This window comes from Daucus carota, chromosome 3, assembly GCF_001625215.2.
Source record: "Daucus carota subsp. sativus chromosome 3, DH1 v3.0, whole genome shotgun sequence".
NCBI lineage: Eukaryota > Viridiplantae > Streptophyta > Magnoliopsida > Apiales > Apiaceae > Daucus > Daucus carota.
In genome coordinates this window covers 28,502,730-28,524,221 of record NC_030383.2, presented here as the reverse complement: position 1 = coordinate 28,524,221, position 21,492 = coordinate 28,502,730, and the positions used below count along the sequence as shown (strand labels likewise).

The 21,492-nt window shown below is 32.4% G+C and overlaps 1 long non-coding RNA gene across 1 annotated transcript; it reads left to right on the top strand.

Moving 5' to 3' along the window:
* The first annotated feature begins 5,028 nt into the window (after nt 1-5,028).
* LOC108192714 (uncharacterized) lies at nt 5,029-8,009 on the top strand. The gene is made up of 3 exons (XR_001803335.2): nt 5,029-5,291; nt 5,614-5,756; nt 7,716-8,009. It is a non-coding gene; the product is annotated as an uncharacterized LOC108192714 (long non-coding RNA).
* Nucleotides 8,010-21,492: the final 13,483 nt, after the last annotated feature.

Below are 21,492 nucleotides of genomic sequence, written 5' to 3'. Positions count from 1 at the left end.
TCATTATAATTTTACATTAATTTTGAAATAAGAATATATATTATTAAATAAGTTATTGAGAGGAACAAAATTCAACTTTCTACCGGTATAAGGACCATTGTTTGGAACGACCGACTTACCAGCCTTGATCGTTAGCCGTTGCTACAGAAGCGAGCGAGCTCCTGGAGAAGAAAATCAATATATCACTTATGGAGAGTCTTATCAATTGTCATGAGTACAAATTTTGCACAAAATATTAGTCATATAAATAGTTTTGTAAAGTAATATGACGTTTAGCAGTCATGAATTGATAAATACGAAAGAGAATGATATTCTCTCTCTCTCCCTCTCTCTCTCTCTCTCTTATTTTTCTAGTAAATCAAGGAGAAGTGAGGTAAAAATATTGTTAATCAAATAGAAGTGAGGTAAAAATATTGTATTGTAATCATTGCCCCTTATATGTAATATTTTCAGAGCAATTAAGTTAATAGTCTATAATAATGATGCATAGTTGTATCAACTTATCTTGTTTTTAACAACTTTAGCTCGAGCGGGAGGAAGACTCTCATTGATAGCCTATATCAAGACGAGGATTCTAAGAAATCTGTTATAGATCGGGTAGAAAAAGTGCTTCAAAGCATACCAGTTCAATATCCTAAATTTTCAAAACCGATGGTTCAATCCAATATTTCCAACAGTTTTTGGTTTGTATGCATCTCATACTCTCCTAGTAAAACTATTTGCTTATTGGTTTTGTAGACAAAGTCATTATTATTAAATTAAAAAATTTCTTTTGTATTTATATCGAATATAGATATTATTAGTCGACTTCTGTAATTTGTACATGCCAAGTGAAGATGCTAAAGTTGTCTTGGTTGATGAAGCTAGCCAAGAGAGAGACACAACATATCTAGCAAAACACCATGGTCTGAGTGCTCGTTGGAAAAGGTTTGCAAGGGAGCATGAGCTTGTGAGAGGAGATATATTGGTATTTCATATGATCACACATTGCATATTCAAGGTATTGTTTTTCTCATTTAGATACTTTGTTTGTACATGTTGAAGTTCCACCCTTAATATAATTCGATCGTGCATTTACTCATGCGTAACGGTTGACATATGTAAGGGTGGAACAAAGTATCTAAATGAGAAAAAAAATATCTTGAATATGTATGGTGCGGTCATCTGAAAGACCAATACATCTCTTTTCACGAGCTCATGCTCCGTCACAACCCTTTTCCAACCAGCACTCAGACCATGGTGTTTTGCTAGATATGTCGTGTCCCTCTCTTGGCCAACTTCGTCCACCAAGACGACTTTAACATTTTCACTCGGCATGCACAAATTACCAAAGTCGGCTGGTAATATCTATATTCGAAATAAATACAAAAGAAACTTTTTAATTTAATAATGATGACTTTGTCAACAAAACTAATAAACAAATACTTTTAAAGGGAGAGTATGAGATGCATACCAGCCAAAAACTATTGGAAACATTGGAGTGAACTATTGGTTTTGAAAATTTAGGATATTGAATGGGTATGCTTTGAAGCACTTTTTCTGCCCGATCTATAACTTTCTTCGAATCCTCATCTTGATATAAGCCATTAATAAGAGTTCGCTTCCGGCTCGAGCTAAATTTGTCAAAAACCAGATAAGTTGATAGAACTATGAATCATTATTGAAGACTATTAGCTTAATTGCTTTTAGAATATTACAAATAAGGGGCAATAATTACAATAGAATATTTTTACCTCACTTCTCCTTGAACAACTAAATTGCCCGCTAGTGAACACAAGACAACTTTACTATTTAGTTTAGTTTAAACAAATAACAAAATTATGTATGAATGTACTGCAGTTTTCGGCAAAATGTTCACTATCAAATTCCTAATGGCACTTCATCAAATTATATTGTCATTATAATATTTCATTAATTTTGACATAAGTATATATATTATTAATAAAGTTATTGAGGGGAACAAAATTGAACTTTCTACGAGTCTAAGGACCATTGTGTGGAAAGACCGACTTACCAGCCTTGATCGTTAGGCGTTGCTACAGAAGCGAGCGAGCTCTTGGAGAAGAAAATCAATATATCACTTATGGAGAGTCTTATCATTGGTAATGCATGAGTACCAATTTAGCACAAAATATTAGTCATATAAATAGTTTTGTAAACTAATATGACGTGAATTGAAAAATAAGAAACAGAATGATATTTCATCACACGCACTCTCTCTCTCTCCCTTTTGTCCTCTCTATAAACACTTTATTTTTCCAGTAAATTTTTATATGATCTCACGTGGTCTTGTATTTTTCTCAACTAATTTTCTCAATTATATAGAAAACAACAAGACACTTCATGATTCGTAGTCGTTTATAGTGGTTGCTTCATAGTGTTTCTTATTTGAAAACTTAAAAAAATAGCTGGTATCTAATAGTTTTAATGCTTATAGTTTTTTGTTTGGCAAAATAGTGATATTTGTGTTCTAGATAACTAATATAACAGCTGAACTGAGTTGAGGTGTTAAATTAATTGTGGGCACATAAACTATTTGAGTAATTGCAGCTAAGATATGTTAGCTTAGACTACACTTGGAGTGTTAAGGAAGGTGATTCAATGCGCTCCTGCAACCCTGACTTTTAGTAAGGGCAAGTTCAACTATGACCTAGTACATTTTTTATAAATACTATAAAGTAAAGGACACTAGTGATTTAACATCTCTATTCTGTATGTTAACTGAAACAATAATTCCTATATTCATTCCTCATTGAAATAATAAAAATTTATTTAAACTAGTAGTAGATGGAAAATAGTGGGGACAAAAAATGTATGAAGTTTAAACTAGTGAGGACCTTAAGCATAGAAAAGGAGGTAAATGAATATTTTAGTCCAAACAATGAAATAGAAGATGACTAGTGCTTACTTTGAAATAGGGGGTGTTGAGGTTGTCCAAGTGATTTAGGGAATCACTATGATACTCTTCGAATACTACTTTATATCACATTCCCTATATTTGAGCTTAGAAACTCATTTAGTGAAGGTGTTGGACTTGCTATAAGAGTACTGGAAGAAAAGGAAAGTGAGAAGTATTTAGTAACAACTGGTTAAGCCTATGGGAAAATTCAAAGAGGTCTCAGCTAGAAATCATCTTAAAATTAAAGGGGATTTTTGTCCTTCTTGCAAGGCGAAGAAGAAAGACCAAGACATGAATGCATAAACCCATGTCACTTCATGATCTCTCTAGAGAATGGGAACAACAATGTGGAGATAAGAGGCATGTTATATAGGTCAAAACCAGAGATGTCTCTTGACATAAAGACCCAACCAAGAAACATATAGAAGTTTATGTGCATCTTATTAAAGGTTTCCACAACATTAAAATTATATAACTTTAACAGCAGTGTGCTCATATTTGAATACGTGTGCTCTACCCCCATCCCCCAATATGGAAAATTGTTTGCCTCTCCTCCTTGTTAAAGTTATAATCTTCATGTTGCGGAAACCTTTAATAAGATGCATAGAAACTTCTATATGTTCCTTTGTTGGGTCTAGTAGTACTCACAATGATGCAACCAGAATATCTATCCCCTTAATTATACCTTCAAAGTTATAATGCTCTTCTGTGTCTGCCTTGTAAAAAAATCATTCACAAATTTATTCCTAGGTTTTCTCTCAGCCTTGCCTATTTGTAATGCTTCCCCTTCTTAAGGATCTCATTCAAACAATTAATATATGAATTCTTTACTAATTGTCTTTTTTAACATAGAAATTGTTGTTAAATCTACAAATTATTTGCCCGTAATTAAACACCATTGGCTCTCATTTAGGCGTTATTTCAGTTGTCTACAACACAATGTACCTGTGATGTGATTTGTCAAACAACACAACACAAGCATTAGAAATACTAAATAACCATTATATTTCTATTTTCATATAAGATATACTCTAATATAACTACAACTATTATAAACCACTACTAATCAACTCAAACATATTGGAAATCCACATATCCAATAATAAGCACCATGGATCTAACCTGATAGGAACAACACAAATTCACTTGTGTCAATACGTGGCGTACATTCAACTGCGCCTCAATTTTTAGGCTTACTCAGTGTACACTTTATAAAAATGGCAACCCTTGTAGCAATTTCATTTTTTTTGACAAGGTGATGATTTCTTGGAGTGTCCGCCCCAATCGGGGCCAAAACACTACTAAAAACTAGGCAGAGAACACCTATTTATTTGCCTTTTGTATTTTTTAGGGTTAAAACTGCAACGCAAGACTGGGCCGTGTTTTTTTAGGGTTAAAACGAGCCCACTCTAGCTTATATTTTAAATAATATTTGTTGAATTTAATTTATATTATTTATGAATATATATCATTTATTTAATTAAAATTTTCTCATTAATTATATATTGTATCTTTTATTTAATAAAAATAGATCATAAGTACGCTATTTAATAAATAATTTTTTTTTAATATACATCTTATTTGATTTTGAAATAATTTTACTACTTTTTTTTCACTTATTAGAAATAAATAATATACTAGAAGAGTATTTTTTATAATTTGAATCAAAATATTAAATCATACATTTATATAATTATTAAATATCACCATTTAAATAAATTTAGAATACTGGTTAATTACGTATTGTAATTTTCATTTAGTAAAGATCAAAAATAGATATGGCATATTACATATAAGAAAGTATAGATTAAATTATAAAGATAAATAAAAAATATATGAAATATTCAAACCAGAATAATAGACCCTTAATACAGATAATACTTATATGTGTGTGTATTATAGAAAGTCATAAGCACGATAAATTATGAATTAATTTAATAGAATTTAAAATTATAAAATACCCATTTACAAGCATTATATATTTGTATTTTAGAAATATAGTAAGCATGCCTTTTGTTTTGTATAAGTATTTCGATTTTCTCCTTTCAGGTAAGACAAAAAATTGAGAAAATAAACAAATGATATACATCTTACATCTATATAAAGTAAAAACTCGGTAAGTTGACGTGGCGCTTCCCAGCCTCTTATTCTGTATTTTCTCTGCTCCCCACTTTTTGCGTTCTTTTTATTGCAATTTCCATTTGCCCTTCGTTTCTGTGTTAGAACTGCACGCCTTCCCACCTTCTTCGGAGCAATTATGCGCTGGAAGCTCAGAGGTCTTGCTGGGGTTTTGTAACCGGCATCCCATCGGCTGCTCACGCTTTGGCCTATAAGTAGTCAGCTGATTAGCAATGACTCGGAATCACAGAATAATTCTGCAGGGCTGAAAAAGGTCCACTTATACTTCTATTATTGTGTTCAGTCCGTTTTATTTGTGTGTATAGATTTATGCTTCTATTCAGTCCATTTTATGTGTGTGTATAGATGTATAAATGTATTTGCTTCGCGCTGATATGATATGTTCACTCGAAAATGTATGTTCGTGAGTGATTGTGGTTTGTTGGTGATTTTCGTGTGGGGGTTTTTCAGGCCTGAAAATTTATGTTTTGGTGCCAGATGTGGCTGGTGATTATTTATGTGTTTCTTAAGAGTTAGCTGCGTTCATCATCTTTATCTCAGAGATTTTAAGGCATCTGCTGGCTTAATTCGTGCAGATATGGCATTTGTTTATCTTTCCGACTTGAAGGGCGATGAGGAAGACTGGGTTATAAGAGTGCGCGTTTGCAGGATGTGGGAGTCTATCAGTACAAAGGATGGAAGTTTGATAAGCGTGGATATGATACTAGCCGATGAAAAGGTATGCAAAATTTCGGCTTTCGTCCTGCCTTTGCTGCATTGTGACTTGAGCCTTTTATTCTGTCTCTGATTACCGACCTGCGATGCAGTTTGAACCCTCTGTTTGTTTGCACATTTAATTATATTTTAAAATTTTAAAATGTATATCATCTAGGTAGTAGTTCATGAAGCTGAAAAATAAATGTTGCCTGGAATTGCCCCTATTTTCACCTTGAAATTTTAGAATGTATATCATCTAGGTGGTAGTTCATGAAGTTAAAAAATAAATGTTGCCTGGAATTGCCCCTATTTACACCAGTTGTGTCTTCAAAACTTACACATTAGGCAATCCCAACCTTAAAACATGAAGACAAAGCCTAATACTGTAGTTACAGAGACCTTAAAGAGTGCATCACAATTCATACATTTAGGACAAGAAGACTACTCTTTATATAAGAAATGAATGATAGATAATCAAGTGGATTTAATAAGATGACAATATATAAAAAACTTATATCAGACCAGTACGAGAGGTTAGATAAGTCATAAGTGGACACTAGGAAGAAACATATTATAAAAAGTAACATTAGCAAAACTCTCACCCACGCCGGGTAATAAACTGCTTGCAACTGACCAACAAAAGTATAGTTTAATACAAGGAAACCTGATGATAATCTGGCAAGACTGTAAATTACAACACTAGATGATAATAAAAAATTCCAGCCCTGCTTCTTTAAGGCTGCTCTCTTTATACACAGACCCTCTCTTTATTCTTAGTTAAGCTAATTTAATGTTTTTGCTTAATAGACAAAGCCATCTTATCGATCCTATAACATGCACGGATTAGTAAATTTACCAATTCAGTAAGCCCAGTGATTTGTGAGACTTTTATAACTTGACGCAAGTGTCCCTAATTGATTGGATTGACTGATGATAATCCCAAAAAAAAAAAAACAATATAATGATCCAGAGCCCTCGGCTTTGCAGACCGACATTTAGCTATAGGCCTGCAATTTTATAGAATAAGTTTTAAATTATTTCAGCATATACAAAGAAAGTCTGGTATTTAGCTTCAGATTTATGGTATCCTTCATTTGGTTAGTTATATATGAGTTATTCAGCAGCATTTGCATAGAGTACATTATTAATCAAAGAGCGCAGATAATTTCCCCCATGCAACCTGATGTTGTTGGCGTCGATATGAAAATAGGAACCTGCAGGGGTCTACGACATGGAAGCTAAATGCTCTCTGCTTTTAAATTTTTTAGCGCTCTTATATTTTTTCATGATTAGATTAAGTTTATAAGGCATATGAGGCATGTGGATTGTTGTAAAGCGACTAAGCCTCTTATCAATTATAGTAAACTTAGTATACCATTTGATGCTTATTCTGGCTGCAACTATTAATTGAATTTCTTCCTACCTTTGCTGCATTATGTCTTTAGCCTATTTTGCTCTGGGCCGGCAGTTATTATTTCTTTGATTCCAGACCTGTACTGAAGGTTCAAACCTCCGTTTGTTTCAAGAATTGATTAGATTTTAAAATTTTAGAATGTTTATCATCTCTTCTTGTAGTCCCGCTTTCTCCCTAAAAACTCATGTATTCGGCGTGTTAACTGCAATGCTATAATCTCTTCCAAATTTTAAAGTCATTTTGATCCTCTATCCTGGAATCACCCCTACCTCACCTAAAGCTCTAAGAATTGTAAGTAACATATTAAATATAATTACATTGGAAATTGGCAATCCTTATGAGTTTATTATCACAGCTACATTATTTAATACATGTTCTTGCATTCATATACATGATTTAGAGCATAATCTTCATTATGCACTTTTCATAAACTTTAGCTGCGTTTATTAATGATATAATTGTTATTGATCTATTTTTTTTGTTTGGATTTCATTTGATTTTTAGTAGAGATGATGTTTTAATGTTCACAGAATTTATGGCTGGATAAGTAGTTCTTTGTGTTTGCAGTTTTTTGACATATGCTCTTTAGAAATTATGGACAATCGCAACAAGCCAGGGACATGGGATAATCCTGATTACATACATAGAGCAGCGGTGATGCTTACTTGGAAGCTTTAAAGGATAGGGTTTGATATGAATTGCATTGGTTAGGTTTTATCCCTAAAGATTTTTTTTTTTGGCCTACCACTTCCTTCATGTATATTTCACGGTTATTGTAAAAAGGGTCATTTGTTCTGGTCCGAACTTCTGACCTCCTGAACTCGAAATTGAAATTTTATTTGGCCTCTAATTTTTTGAGAAGATGGTAGATTAAAATGGCCTCAAACTCCGTCGCTCAAAATTCCTCAATTGCAGGGCATTCACCCTCGGTTCTCCGAGGGTCCTGATCAGGTTATGTCAATTTCAAAAGAACAAAACTAACTAAATTTTAGTATTAATCAAGCCTGGGAGGATATTAGGCTGAGAAATTCCAAGGTGAACACTGTTTCACTTCCCTCCTGTAGTAGTCACTTTGGTCATCTTTATCTTGTGCATGGAAATGATAGCAATTCCAGATGAGCTTAGAAATCTCTCCAAATTATGGACCTCGCATTTATTTCTGCTGATACAAGCACCATTACAGAGTTCATCTTCTTCTTTCACCAGCTTAGCATACCTCCGTCTACCTGATAGCCTCCTTTCAGGGTTGATTGCACATCAGTTTGGTGATCTTTCCAAATTGCAGCAGCTTAATCTAGGCTGCACTGGTGTTGTATAAAGTGCTATTTCAATTCACACACACAAAGAAACCAGTTAAGGAACTATGCATTGAAAAAAATGACAATGTTAAATTATATTTCATTTCACACATGAATATGATTACAAAAGTAATTTTTTTATTGGAAAAAGTAATATATTTGTTATTTGTTTCTTAACATATAATTTTTATGTGGTGCAATTTGATTTTTAACCTTTATTCTATGTCATTGATATTATATGAAAGACTTAATTTAAGATCACGAAGAAAGCCTAATGCCTCCAGCATGTTTCTCTGTATAATATCACTGACATTTGTTTTCTACCTTTTCAAATCTTCGGTGCAAAGCTATATGATTTGCTGGACTTCCACTTTATGAAACATCTGATGTCTAAAAATTCGATAAATCATGATAGCTGGGTTGGTGTTATTCAAAAAATGTACGCGGTCACAATGGATTGGTGTCACTCGAAAATTATTCACATACCGCGCGAAGAGCGGTTTTTTCACCTAGTTGCAAATATATTAATTTATGTATAATGTGTAATTTGTTAAGTTTTTTTTACATACATACTCTGGTGGTGGAGACATAATCACAAATCCTCCTCCCTTTGTCATTAGCAAGCATAATATACATATTTTGCATTAAAATATGATACTTTTAGCAGATTGATTATTTTATATATAGAATATTTATTATTTATATTTATTAAGTAAAAATATAATATAGAATTAATGAGTGTTTTAAATTTATTTAAATAAAGATATAAATATTCGAAATAAATACAAAAGAAATTTTTTAATTTAATAATGGCGATTTTGTCTACAAAACTAATAAACAAATACTTTTAAGGGGAGAGTATGAGATGCATACCAACCAAAAACTGTTGGAAACATTGGAGTGAACTATTGGTTTTGAAAATTTAGGATATTGAACGGGTATGGTTTGAAGCACTTTTTCTGCCCGATCTATAACTTTCTTCGAATCCTCCTCTTGATATAAGCCATTAATAAGAGTTCTGGCTCGAGCTAAATAAGATAAGTTGATAGAACTATGAATCATTATTGAAGACTATTAGCTTAATTGCTTTTAGAATATTACAAATAAGGGGCAATAATTACAATAGAATATTATTACCTCACTTCTCCTTGAACAACTTAATTGCCCTGCTAGTGAACACAAGACAACTTTACTATTTAGTTTAGTTTAATCAAATAACAAAATTATGTATGAATGGACTGCAGTTTTCCGCCAAATGTTCACTATCAAATTCCTAATGGCACTTCATCAAATTATACTGTCATTATAATTTTACATTAATTTTGAAATAAGAATATATATTATTAAATAAGTTATTGAGAGGAACAAAATTGAACTTTCTACCAGTATAAGGACCATTGTGGAACGACCGACTTACCAGCCTTGATCGTTAGCCGTTGCTACAGAAGCGAGCGAGCTCCTGGAGAAGAAAATCAATATATCACTTATGGAGAGTCTTATCAATTGTCATGAGTACCAATTTGGCACAAAATATTAGTCATATAAATAGTTTTGTAAAGTAATATGACGTTTAGCGGTCATGAATTGATAAATAAGAAACAGAATGATATTCTCTCTCTCTCTCTCTCCCTCTCTCTCTCTTATTTTTCTAGTAAATCAAGGAGAAGTGAGGTAAAAATATTGTTAATCAAATAGAAGTGAGGTAAAAATATTGTATTGCAATCATTGCCCCTTATTTGTAATATTTTCATAGCAATTAAGTTAATAGTCTATAATAATGGTGCATAGTTGTGTCAACTTATCTTGTTTTTGACAACTTTAGCTCGAGCGAGAGGATGACTCTTATTGATAGCCTATATCAAGACGAGGATTCTAAGAAATCTGTTATAGATCGGGCAGAAAAAGTGCTTCAAAGCATACGAGTTCAATATCCTAAATTTTCAAAACCGATGGTTCAATCCAATATTTCCAACAGTTTTTGGTTGGTATGCATCTCATACTCTCCTAGTACAACTATTTGCATATTGGTTTTGTAGACAAAGTCATTATTATTGAATTAAAAATTTTCTTTTGTATTTATATCGAATATAGATATCATTAGTCGACTTCTGTAATTTGTACATGCCAAGTGAAGATGCTAAAGCTCTCTTGGTTGATGAAGCTGGCCAAGAGAGAGACACAACATATCTAGCAAAACACCATGGTCTGAGTGCTCGTTGGAAAAGGTTTGCAAGGGAGCATGAGCTTGTGAGAGGAGATATATTGGTATTTCATATGTTCACACATTCCATATTCAAGGTATTGTTTTTCTCATTTAGATACTTTGTTTGTACATGTTGAAGTTCCACCCTTAATATAATTCGATCGTGCATTTACTCATGCGTAACGGTTGACATATGTAAGGGTGGAACAAAGTATCTAAATGAGAAAAAAAATATCTTGAATATGTATGGTGCGGTCATCTGAAAGACCAATACATCTCTTTTCACCAGCTCATGCTCCGTCACAACCCTTTTCCAACCAGCACTCAGACCATGGTGTTTTGCTAGATATGTTGTGTCCCTCTCTTGGCCAACTTCATCCACCAAGACGACTTTAACATGTTCACTCGGCATGCACAAATTACCAAAGTCGGCTGGTAATATCTATATTCGAAATAAATACAAAAGAAATTTTTTAATTTAATAATGACTACTTTGTCAACAAAACTAATAAACAAATACTTTTAAGGGGAGAGTATGAGATGCATACCAACCAAAAACTGTTGGAAACATTGGAGTGAACTATTGGTTTTGAAAATTTAGGATATTGAACGGGTATGCTTTGAAGCACTTTTTCTGCCTGATCTATAACTTTCTTCGAATCCTCGTCTTGATATAAGCCATTAATAAGAGTTCGCTTCTGGCTCGAGCTAAATTTGTCAAAAACCAGATAAGTTGATAGAACTATGAATCATTATTGAAGCCTATTAGCTTAATTGCTTTTAGAATATTACAAATAAGGGGCAATAATTACAATAGAATATTTTTACCTCACTTCTCCTTGAACAACTAAATTGCGCGCTAGTGAACGCAAGACAACTTTACTATTTAGTTTAGTTTAATCAAATAACAAAATTATGTATGAATGGACTGCAGTTTTCGGCAAAATGTTCACTATCAAATTCCTAATGGCACTTCATCAAATTATGCTGTCATTATAATTTTACATTAATATTGAAATAAGAATATATATTATTAAATAAGTTATTGAGAGGAACAAAATTGAACTTTCTACCGGTATAAGGACCATTTTGTGGAACGACCGACTTACCAGCCTTGATCGTTAGTCGTTGCTACAGAAGCGAGCGAGCTCCTGGAGAAGAAAATCAATATATCACTTGTGGAGAGTCTTATCAATTGTCATGAGTACCAATTTGGCACAAAATATTAGTCATATAAATAGTTTTGTAAAGTAATATGACGTTTAGCGGTCATGAATTGATAAATAAAAAACAGAATGATATTCTCTCTCTCTCTCTCTCCCTCTCTCTCTCTTATTTTTCTAGTAAATCAAGGAGAAGTGAGGTAAAAATATTGTTAATCAAATAGAAGTGAGGTAAAAATATTGTATTGTAATCATTGCCCCTTATTTGTAATATTTTCATAGCAATTAAGTTAATAGTCTATAATAATGGTGCATAGTTGTGTCAACTTATCTTGTTTTTGACAACTTTAGCTCGAGCGGGAGGAAGACTCTTATTGATAGCCTATATCAAGACGAGGATTCTAAGAAATCTGTTATAGATCGGGCAGAAAAAGTGCTTCAAAGCATACGAGTTCAATATCCTAAATTTTCAAAACCGATGGTTCAATCCAATATTTCCAACAGTTTTTGGTTGGTATGTATCTCATACTCTCCTAGTACAACTATTTGCATATTGGTTTTGTAGACAAAGTCATTATTATTGAATTAAAAATTTTCTTTTGTATTTATATCGAATATAGATATCATTAGTCGACTTCTGTAATTTGTACATGTCAAGTGAAGATGTTAAAGCTGTCTTGGTTGATGAAGCTGGCCAAGAGAGAGACACAACATATCTAGCAAAACACCATGGTCTGAGTGCTCGTTGGAAAAGGTTTGCAAGGGAGCATGAGCTTGTGAGAGGAGATATATTGGTATTTCATATGTTCACACATTACATATTCAAGGTATTGTTTTTCTCATTTAGATACTTTGTTTGTACATGTTGAAGTTCCACCCTTAATATAATTCGATCGTGCATTTACTCATGCGTAACGGTTGACATATGTAAGGGTGGAACAAAGTATCTAAATGAGAAAAAAAATATCTTGAATATGTATGGTGCGGTCATCTGAAAGACCAATACATCTCTTTTCACGAGCTCATGCTCCGTCACAACCCTTTTCCAACCAGCACTCAGACCATGGTGTTTTGCTAGATATGTTGTGTCCATCTCTTGGCCAGCTTCATCCACCAAGACGACTTTAACATGTTCACTCGGCATGCACAAATTACCAAAGTCGGCTGGTAATATCTATATTCGAAATAAATACAAAAGAAATTTTTTAATTTAATAATGACTACTTTGTCAACAAAACTAATAAACAAATACTTTTAAGGGGAGAGTATGAGATGCATACCAACCAAAAACTGTTGGAAACATTGGAGTGAACTATTGGTTTTGAAAATTTAGGATATTGAACGGGTATGCTTTGAAGCACTTTTTCTGCCCGATCTATAACTTTCTTCGAATCCTCGTCTTGATATAAGCCATTAATAAGAGTTCGCTTCTGGCTCGAGCTAAATTTGTCAAAAACCAGATAAGTTGATAGAATTATGAATCATTATTGAAGACTATTAGCTTAATTGCTTTTAGAATATTACAAATAAGGGGCAATAATTACAATAGAATATTTTTACCTCACTTCTCCTTGAACAACTAAATTGCGCGCTAGTGAACACAAGACAACTTTACTATTTAGTTTAGTTTAATCAAATAACAAAATTATGTATGAATGGACTGCAGTTTTCGGCAAAATGTTCACTATCAAATTCCTAATGCACTTCATCAAATTATACTATCATTATAATTTTACATTAATATTGAAATAAGAATATATATTATTAAATAAGTTATTGAGAGGAACAAAATTGAACTTTCTACCAGTATAAGGACCATTGTGTGGAACGACCGACTTACGGTAAGTCACTTACCAGCCTTGATCGTTAGCTGTTGCTACGGAAGCGAGCGAGCTCCTGGAGAAGAAAATCAATATATCACTTATGGAGTGTCTTATCAATTGTCATGAGTACCAATTTGGCACAAAATATTAGTCATATAAATAGTTTTGTAAAGTAATATGACGTTTAGCGGTCATGAATTGATAAATAAGAAACCGAATGATATTCTCTCTCTCTCTCTCCCCCTCTCTCTCTCTCTTATTTTTCTAGTAAATCAAGGAGAAGTGAGGTAAAAATATTTTTAATCAAATAGAAGTGAGGTAAAAATATTGTATTGTAATCATTGCCCCTTATTTGTAATATTTTCAGAGCAAAAATATTCAAGACGAGGATTCTAAGAAATCTGTTATAGACCGGGCAGAAAAAGTGCTTCAAAGCATACCAGTTCAATATCCTAAATTTTCAAAACCGAAGGTTCAATCCAATATTTCCAACAGTTTTTGGTTGGTATGCATCTCATACTCTCCTAGTAAAACTATTTGCTTATTGGTTTTGTAGACAAAGTAATTATTATTGAATTAAAAATTTTAATTTGTATTTTTATCGAATATAGATATTATTACTCGACTTCTGTAATTTGTACATGCCAAGTGAAGATGCTAAAGTTGTCTTGGTTGATGAAGCTGGCCAAGAGAGAGACACAACATATCTAGCAAAACACCATGGTCTGAGTGCTCGTTGGAAAAGGTTTGCAATGGAGCATGAGCTTGTGAGAAGAGATATATTGGTATTTCATATGATCACACATTACATATTCAAGGTATTGTTTTTCTCATTTAGATACTTTTTTTGTACATGTTCAAGTTCCACCCTTAATATAATTCAATCGTGCATTTACTCATGCGTAACGGTTGACATATGTAAGGGTCGAACAAATTATCTAAATGAGAAAAAAAATATCTTGAATATGTATGGTGCGGTCATCTGAAGGACCAATACATCTCTTTTCACGAGTTCATGCTCCGTCGCAAACCTTTTCCAACCAGCACTCAGACCATGGTGTTTTGCTAGCTATGTGGTGTCCCTCTCTTGGCCAACTTCATCCACCAAGACAACTTTAACATCTTCACTCGGCATGCACAAATTACCAAAGTCGGCTAGTAATATCTATATTCGAAATTAATACAAAAGAATTTTTTTAATTTTATAATGGCAACTTTGTCTACAAAACTAATAAACAAATACTTTTAAGGGGAGAGTATTAGATGTATACCAACCAAAAACTGTTGGAAACATTGGACTGAACTATCGGTTTTGAAAATTTAGGATATTGAATGGGTATGCTTCGAAGCACTTTTTCTGCACCATCTATAACTCTCTTAGAATCCTCGTCTTGATATAGGCTATTAATAAGAGTTCGCCTCCGGCTCAAGCTAAAGTTGTCAAAAACAAGATAAGTTGATAGAACGATGAGGGGCAATTAGCTTAATTGATTAGACTATTAGCTTAACTGCTTTTAGAATATTACAAATAAGGGGCAATGATTACAATAGAATATTTTGACCTCACTTCTCCTTGATGCAACCAGAATATCTATCACCGCCTTGTAAAAAAATCATTCACAAATTTATTCCTAGGTTTTCTCTCAGCATTGCCTATTTGTAATGCTTCCCCTTCTTAAAGATCTCATTCAAACAATTAATATATGAAATCTTTACTAATTGCCTTTTTTAACATAGAAATTGTTGTTAAATCTACAAATTATATTCCCGTAATTAAACACCATTGGCTCTCATTTAGGCGTTATTTCAGTTGTCTACAACACAATGTACCTGTGATGTGATTTGTCAAACAACACAACACAAGCATTAGAAATACTAAATAACCATTATATTTCTATTTTCATATAAGAAATACTCTAATATAACTACAACTATTATAAACCACTACTAATCAACTCAAACATATTGGAAATCCACATATCCAATAATAAGCACCATGGATCTAACCTGATAGGAACAACACAAATTCACTTGTGTCAATTGCTATGTCAATACGTGGCGTACATTCAACTCCGCCTCAATTTTTAGGCTTACTCAGTGTACAATTTATAAAAATGGCAACCCTTGTAGCAATTTCATTTTTTTTACAAGGTGATGATTTCTGTAGGAGTGTCGCCCCTATCGGGGCCAAAACACTACTAAAAACTAGGCAGAGAACTCCTATATATTTGCCTTTTGTATTTTTTAGGGTTAAAACTGCAACCGCAAGACTGGGCCGTGTTTTTTTAGGTTAAAACGCCAGCCCACTCTAGCTTATATTTTATATAATATTTGTTGAATTTAGTTTATATTATTTATGAATATATATCATTTATTTAATAAAAATAGATCATAAGTACGCTATTTAATAAATAATTTTTTTTAATATACATCTTATTTGATTTTGAGATAATTTTACTACTTTTTTTTCAGTTATTAGAAATAAATAATATACTAGAAGAGTATTTTTTATAATTTGAATCAAAATATTAAATCATACATTTATATAATTATTAAATATCACCATTTAAATAAATTTAGAATACTGGTTAATTACGTATTGTAATTTTCATTTAGTAAAGATCAAAAATAGATATGGCATATTACATATAAGAAAGTATAGATTAAATTATAAAGATAAATAAAAAATATATGAAATATTCAAACCAGAATAATAGACCCTTAATACAGATAATACTTATATGTGTGTGTATTATAGAAAGTCATGAGCACGATAAATTATGAATTAATTTAATAGAATTTTAAATTATAAAATACCCATTTACAAGAATTATATATTTGTATTTTAGAAATATAGTAAGCATGCCTTTTGTTTTGTATAAGTATTTCAATTTTCTCCTTTCAGGTAAGACAAAAAATTGAGAAAATAAACAAATGATATACATTGCAAATATATTAATTTATGTATAATGTGGAATTTGTTAAGTTTTTTTTACATACATACTCTGGTGGTGGAGACATAATCACAAATCCTCCTCCCTTTGTCATTAGCAAGCATAATACACATATTTTGCATTAAAATATGATACTTTTAGCAGATTGATTATTTTATATATAGAATATTTATTATTTATATTTATAAAGTAAAAATATAATATAGAATTAATGACTGTTTTAAATTAATTTAAATAAAGATATAAATATTCGAAATAAATACAAAAGAAATTTTTTAATTTAATAATGGCGATTTTGTCTACAAAACTAATAAACAAATACTTTTAAGGGGAGAGTATGAGATGCATACCAACCAAAAACTGTTGGAAACATTGGAGTGAACTATTGGTTTTGAAAATTTAGGATATTGAACGGGTATGCTTTGAAGCACTTTTTCTGCCCGATTTATAACTTTCTTCGAATCCTCGTCTTGATATAAGCCATTACTAAGAGATCGCTTCTGGCTCGAGCTGAATTTGTCAAAAACAAGATAAGTTGATAGAACTATGAATCATTATTGAAGACTATTAGCTTAATTGATTTTAGAATATTACAAATAAGGGGCAATAATTACAATAGAATATTTTTACCTTACTTCTCCTTGAACAACTTAATTGCCCTGCTAGTGAACACAAGACAACTTTACTATTTAGTTTAGTTTAATCAAATAACAAAATTATGTATGAATGGACAGCAGTTTTCGGCAAAATGTTCACTATCAAATTCCTAATGGCACTTCATCAAATTATATTGTCATTATAATTTTACATTAATTTTGAAATAAGAATATATATTATTAAATAAGTTATTGAGAGGAACAAAATTGAACTTTCTACCGGTATAAGGACCATTGTGTGGAACGACCGACTTACCAGCCTTGATCGTTAGCCGTTGCTACACAAGCGAGCGAGCTCCTGGAGAAGAAAATCAATATATCACTTATGGAGAGTCTTATCAATTGTCATGAGTACCAATTTGGCACAAAATATTAGTCATATAAATAGTTTTGTAAAGTAATATGATGTTTAACGGTCATGAATTGATAAATAAGAAACAGAATGATATTCTCTCTCTCTCCCCCCTCTCTCTCTCTCTTATTTTTCTAGTAAATCAAGGAGAAGTGAGGTAAAAATATTGTTAATCAAATAGAAGTGAGGTAAAAATATTGTATTGTAATCATTGCCCCTTATTTGTAATATTTTCAGAGCAATTAAGTTAATAGTCTATAATAATGATGCATAGTTGTATCAACTTATCTTGTTTTTGACAACTTTAGCTCGAGCGGGAGGAAGACTCTTATTGATAGCCTATATCAAGACGAGGATTCTAAGAAATCTGTTATAGATGGGGCAGAAAAAGTGCTTCAAAGCATACCAGTTCAAAATCCTAAATTTTCAAAACCGATGGTTCAATCCAGTATTTCCAACAGTTTTTGGTTGATATGCATCTCATACTCTCCTAGTAAAACTATTTGCTTATTGGTTTTGTAGACAAAGTCATTATTATTGAATTAAAAATTTTCTTTTGTATTTATATCGAATATAGATATTATTAGTCGACTTCTGTAATTTGTACATGCCAAGTGAAGATGCTAAAGCTGTCTTGGTTGATGAAGCTGGCCAAGAGAGAGACACAACATATCTAGCAAAACACCATGGTGTGAGTGCTCGTTGGAAAAGGTTTGCAAGGGAGGATGAGCTTGTGAGAGGAGATATATTGGTATTTCATATGATCACACATTACATATTCAAGGTATTGTTTTTCTCATTTAGATCCTTTCTTTTTACATGTTGAAGTTCCACCCTTAATATAATTCGATCGTGCATTTACTCATGCGTAACGGTTGACATATGTAAGGGTGGAACAACGTATCTAAATGAGAAAAAAAACATCTTGAATATGTATGGTGCGGTCATCTGAAAGACCAATACATCTCTTTTCACGAGCTCATGCTCCATCGCAAACCTTTTCCAACCAACACTCAGACCATGGTGTTTTGCTAGATATGTCGTGTCCCTCTCTTGGCCAACTTCATCCACCAAGACGACTTCAACATGTTCACTCGGCATGCACAAATTACCAAAGTCGGCTGGTAATATCTATATTCGAAATAAATACAAAAGATTTTTTTCAATTCTATAATGGCGACTTTGTCTACAAAACTAATAAACAAATACTTTTAAGGGGAGAGTATTAGATGTATACTAACCAAAAACTGTTGGAAACATTGGACTGAACTATCGGTTTTGAAAATTTAGGATATTGAATGGGTATGCTTCGAAGCACTTCTTCTGCACCATCTATAACTCTCTTAGAATCCTCGTCTTGATATAGGCTATTAATAAGAGTTCGCCTCCGGCTCGAGCTAAAGTTGTCAAAAACAAGATAAGTTGATCAAACGATGAGGGGCAATTAGCTTAATTGATAAGACTATTAGCTTAACTGCTTTTAGAATATTACAAATAAGGGGCAATGATTACAATAGAATATTTTGACCTCACTTCGCCTTGATCAACTAAATTGCCCTGCTAGAGAACACAAGACAACTTTACTATTTAGTTTAGTTTAAACAAATAACAAAATTATGTATGAATGTACTGCAGTTTTCGGCAAAATGTTCACTATCAAATTCCTAATGACACTTCATCAAATTATATTGTCATTATAATATTTCATTAATTTTGACATAGGTATATAAATTATTAAGAAAGTTATTGAGGGGAACAAAATTGAACTTTCTACGAGTATAAGGACCATTGTGTGGAAAGACCGACTTACCAGCCTTGATCGTTAGGCGTTGCTACGGAAGCGAGCGAGCTCCTGGAGAAGAAAATCAATATATCACTTATGGAGAGTCTTATCATTGGTAATGCATGAGTACCAATTTAGCACAAAATATTAGTCATATAAATAGTTTTGTAAAGTAATATGACGTGAATTAAAAAATAAGAAACAGAATGATATTTCATCACACGCACTCTCTCTCTCTCCCTTTTGTCCTCTCTATAAACACTTTATTTTTCCAGTAAATTTTTATATGATCTCGCGTGGTATTGTATTTTTCTCAACTAATTTTCTCAATTATATAGAAAACAACAAGACAGTTCATGATTCGTAGTCGTTTATAGTGGTTGCTTCATAGTGTTTCTTATTTGAAAATTTAAAAAAATAGCTGGTATCTAATAGTTTTAATGCGTATAGTTTTTTGTTTGACAAAATAGTGATAATTGTGTTCTAGATAACTAATATAACAGCTGAACTGAGTTGAGGTGTTAAATTAATTGTGGGCACATAAACTATTTGAGTAATTGCAGCTAAGATATGTTAGCTTAGACTACACTTGGAGTGTTAAGGAAGGTGATTCAATGCGTTCCTGCAACCCTGACTTTTAGTAAGGGCAAGTTCAACTATGTCCTAGTACATTTTTTATAAATATTATAAACTAAAGGACACTAGTGATTTAACATCTCTATTCTGTATGTTAACTGAAACAATAATTCCTATATTCATTCCTCATTGAAATAATAAAAATTTATTTAAACTAGTAGTAGATGGAAAATAGTGGGGACAAAAAATGTATGAAGTTTAAACTAGTGAGGACCTTAAGCATAGAAAAGGAGGTAAATGAATATTTTAGTCCAAACAATGAAATAGAAGATGACTAGTGCTTACCTTGAAATAGGGGGTGTTGAGGTTGTCCAAGTGATTTAGGGAATCACTATGATACTCTTCGAATACTACTTTATATCACATTCCCTATATTTGAGCTTAGAAACTCATTTAGTGAAGGTGTTGGACTTGCTATAAGAGTACTGGAAGAAAAGGAAAGTGAGAACTATTTAGTAACAACAGGTTAAGCCTATGGGAAAATTCAAAGAGGTCTCAGCTAGAAATCATCTTAAAATTAAAGGGGATTTTTGTCCTTCTTGCAAGGCGAAGAAGAAAGACCAAGACATGAATGCATAAACCCATGTCACTTCATGATCTCTCTAGAGAATGGGAACAACAATGTGGAGATAAGAGGCATGTTATATAGGTCAAAACGAGAGATGTCTCTTGACATAAAGACCCAACCAGGAAACATATAGAAGTTTATGTGCATCTTATTAAAGGTTTCCACAACATGAAAATTATATAACTTTAACAGCAGTGTGCTCATATTTGAATTCGTGTGCTCTACCCCCATCCCCCAATATGGAAAATTGTTTGCCTCTCCTCCTTGTTAAAGTTATAATCTTCATGTGGTGGAAACCTTTAATAAGATGCATAGAAACTTCTATATGTTCCTTTGTTGGGTCTAGTAGTACTCACAATGATGCAACCAGAATATCTATCCCCTTAATTATACCTTCAAAGTTATAATGCTCCTCTGTGTCTTGCCTTGTAAAAAAATCATTCACAAATTTATTCCTAGGTTTTCTCTCAGCCTTGCCTATTTGTAATTCTTCCCCTTCTTAAGGATCTCATTCAAACAATTAATATATGAAGTCTTTACTAATTGTCTTTTTTAACATAGAAATTGTTGTTAAATCTACAAATTATATTCCCGTAATTAAACACCATTGGCTCTCATTTAGGCGTTATTTCAGTTGTCTACAACACAATGTACCTATGATGTGATTTGTCAAACAACACAACACAAGCATTAGAAATACTAAATAACCATTATATTTCTATTTTCATATAAGAAATACTCTAATATAACTACAACTATTATAAACCACTACTAATCAACTCAAACATATTGGAAATCCACATATCCAATAATAAGCACCATGGATCTAACCTGATAGGAACAACACAAATTCACTTGTGTCAATTGCGATGTCAATACGTGGCGTACATTCAACTGCTCCTCAATTT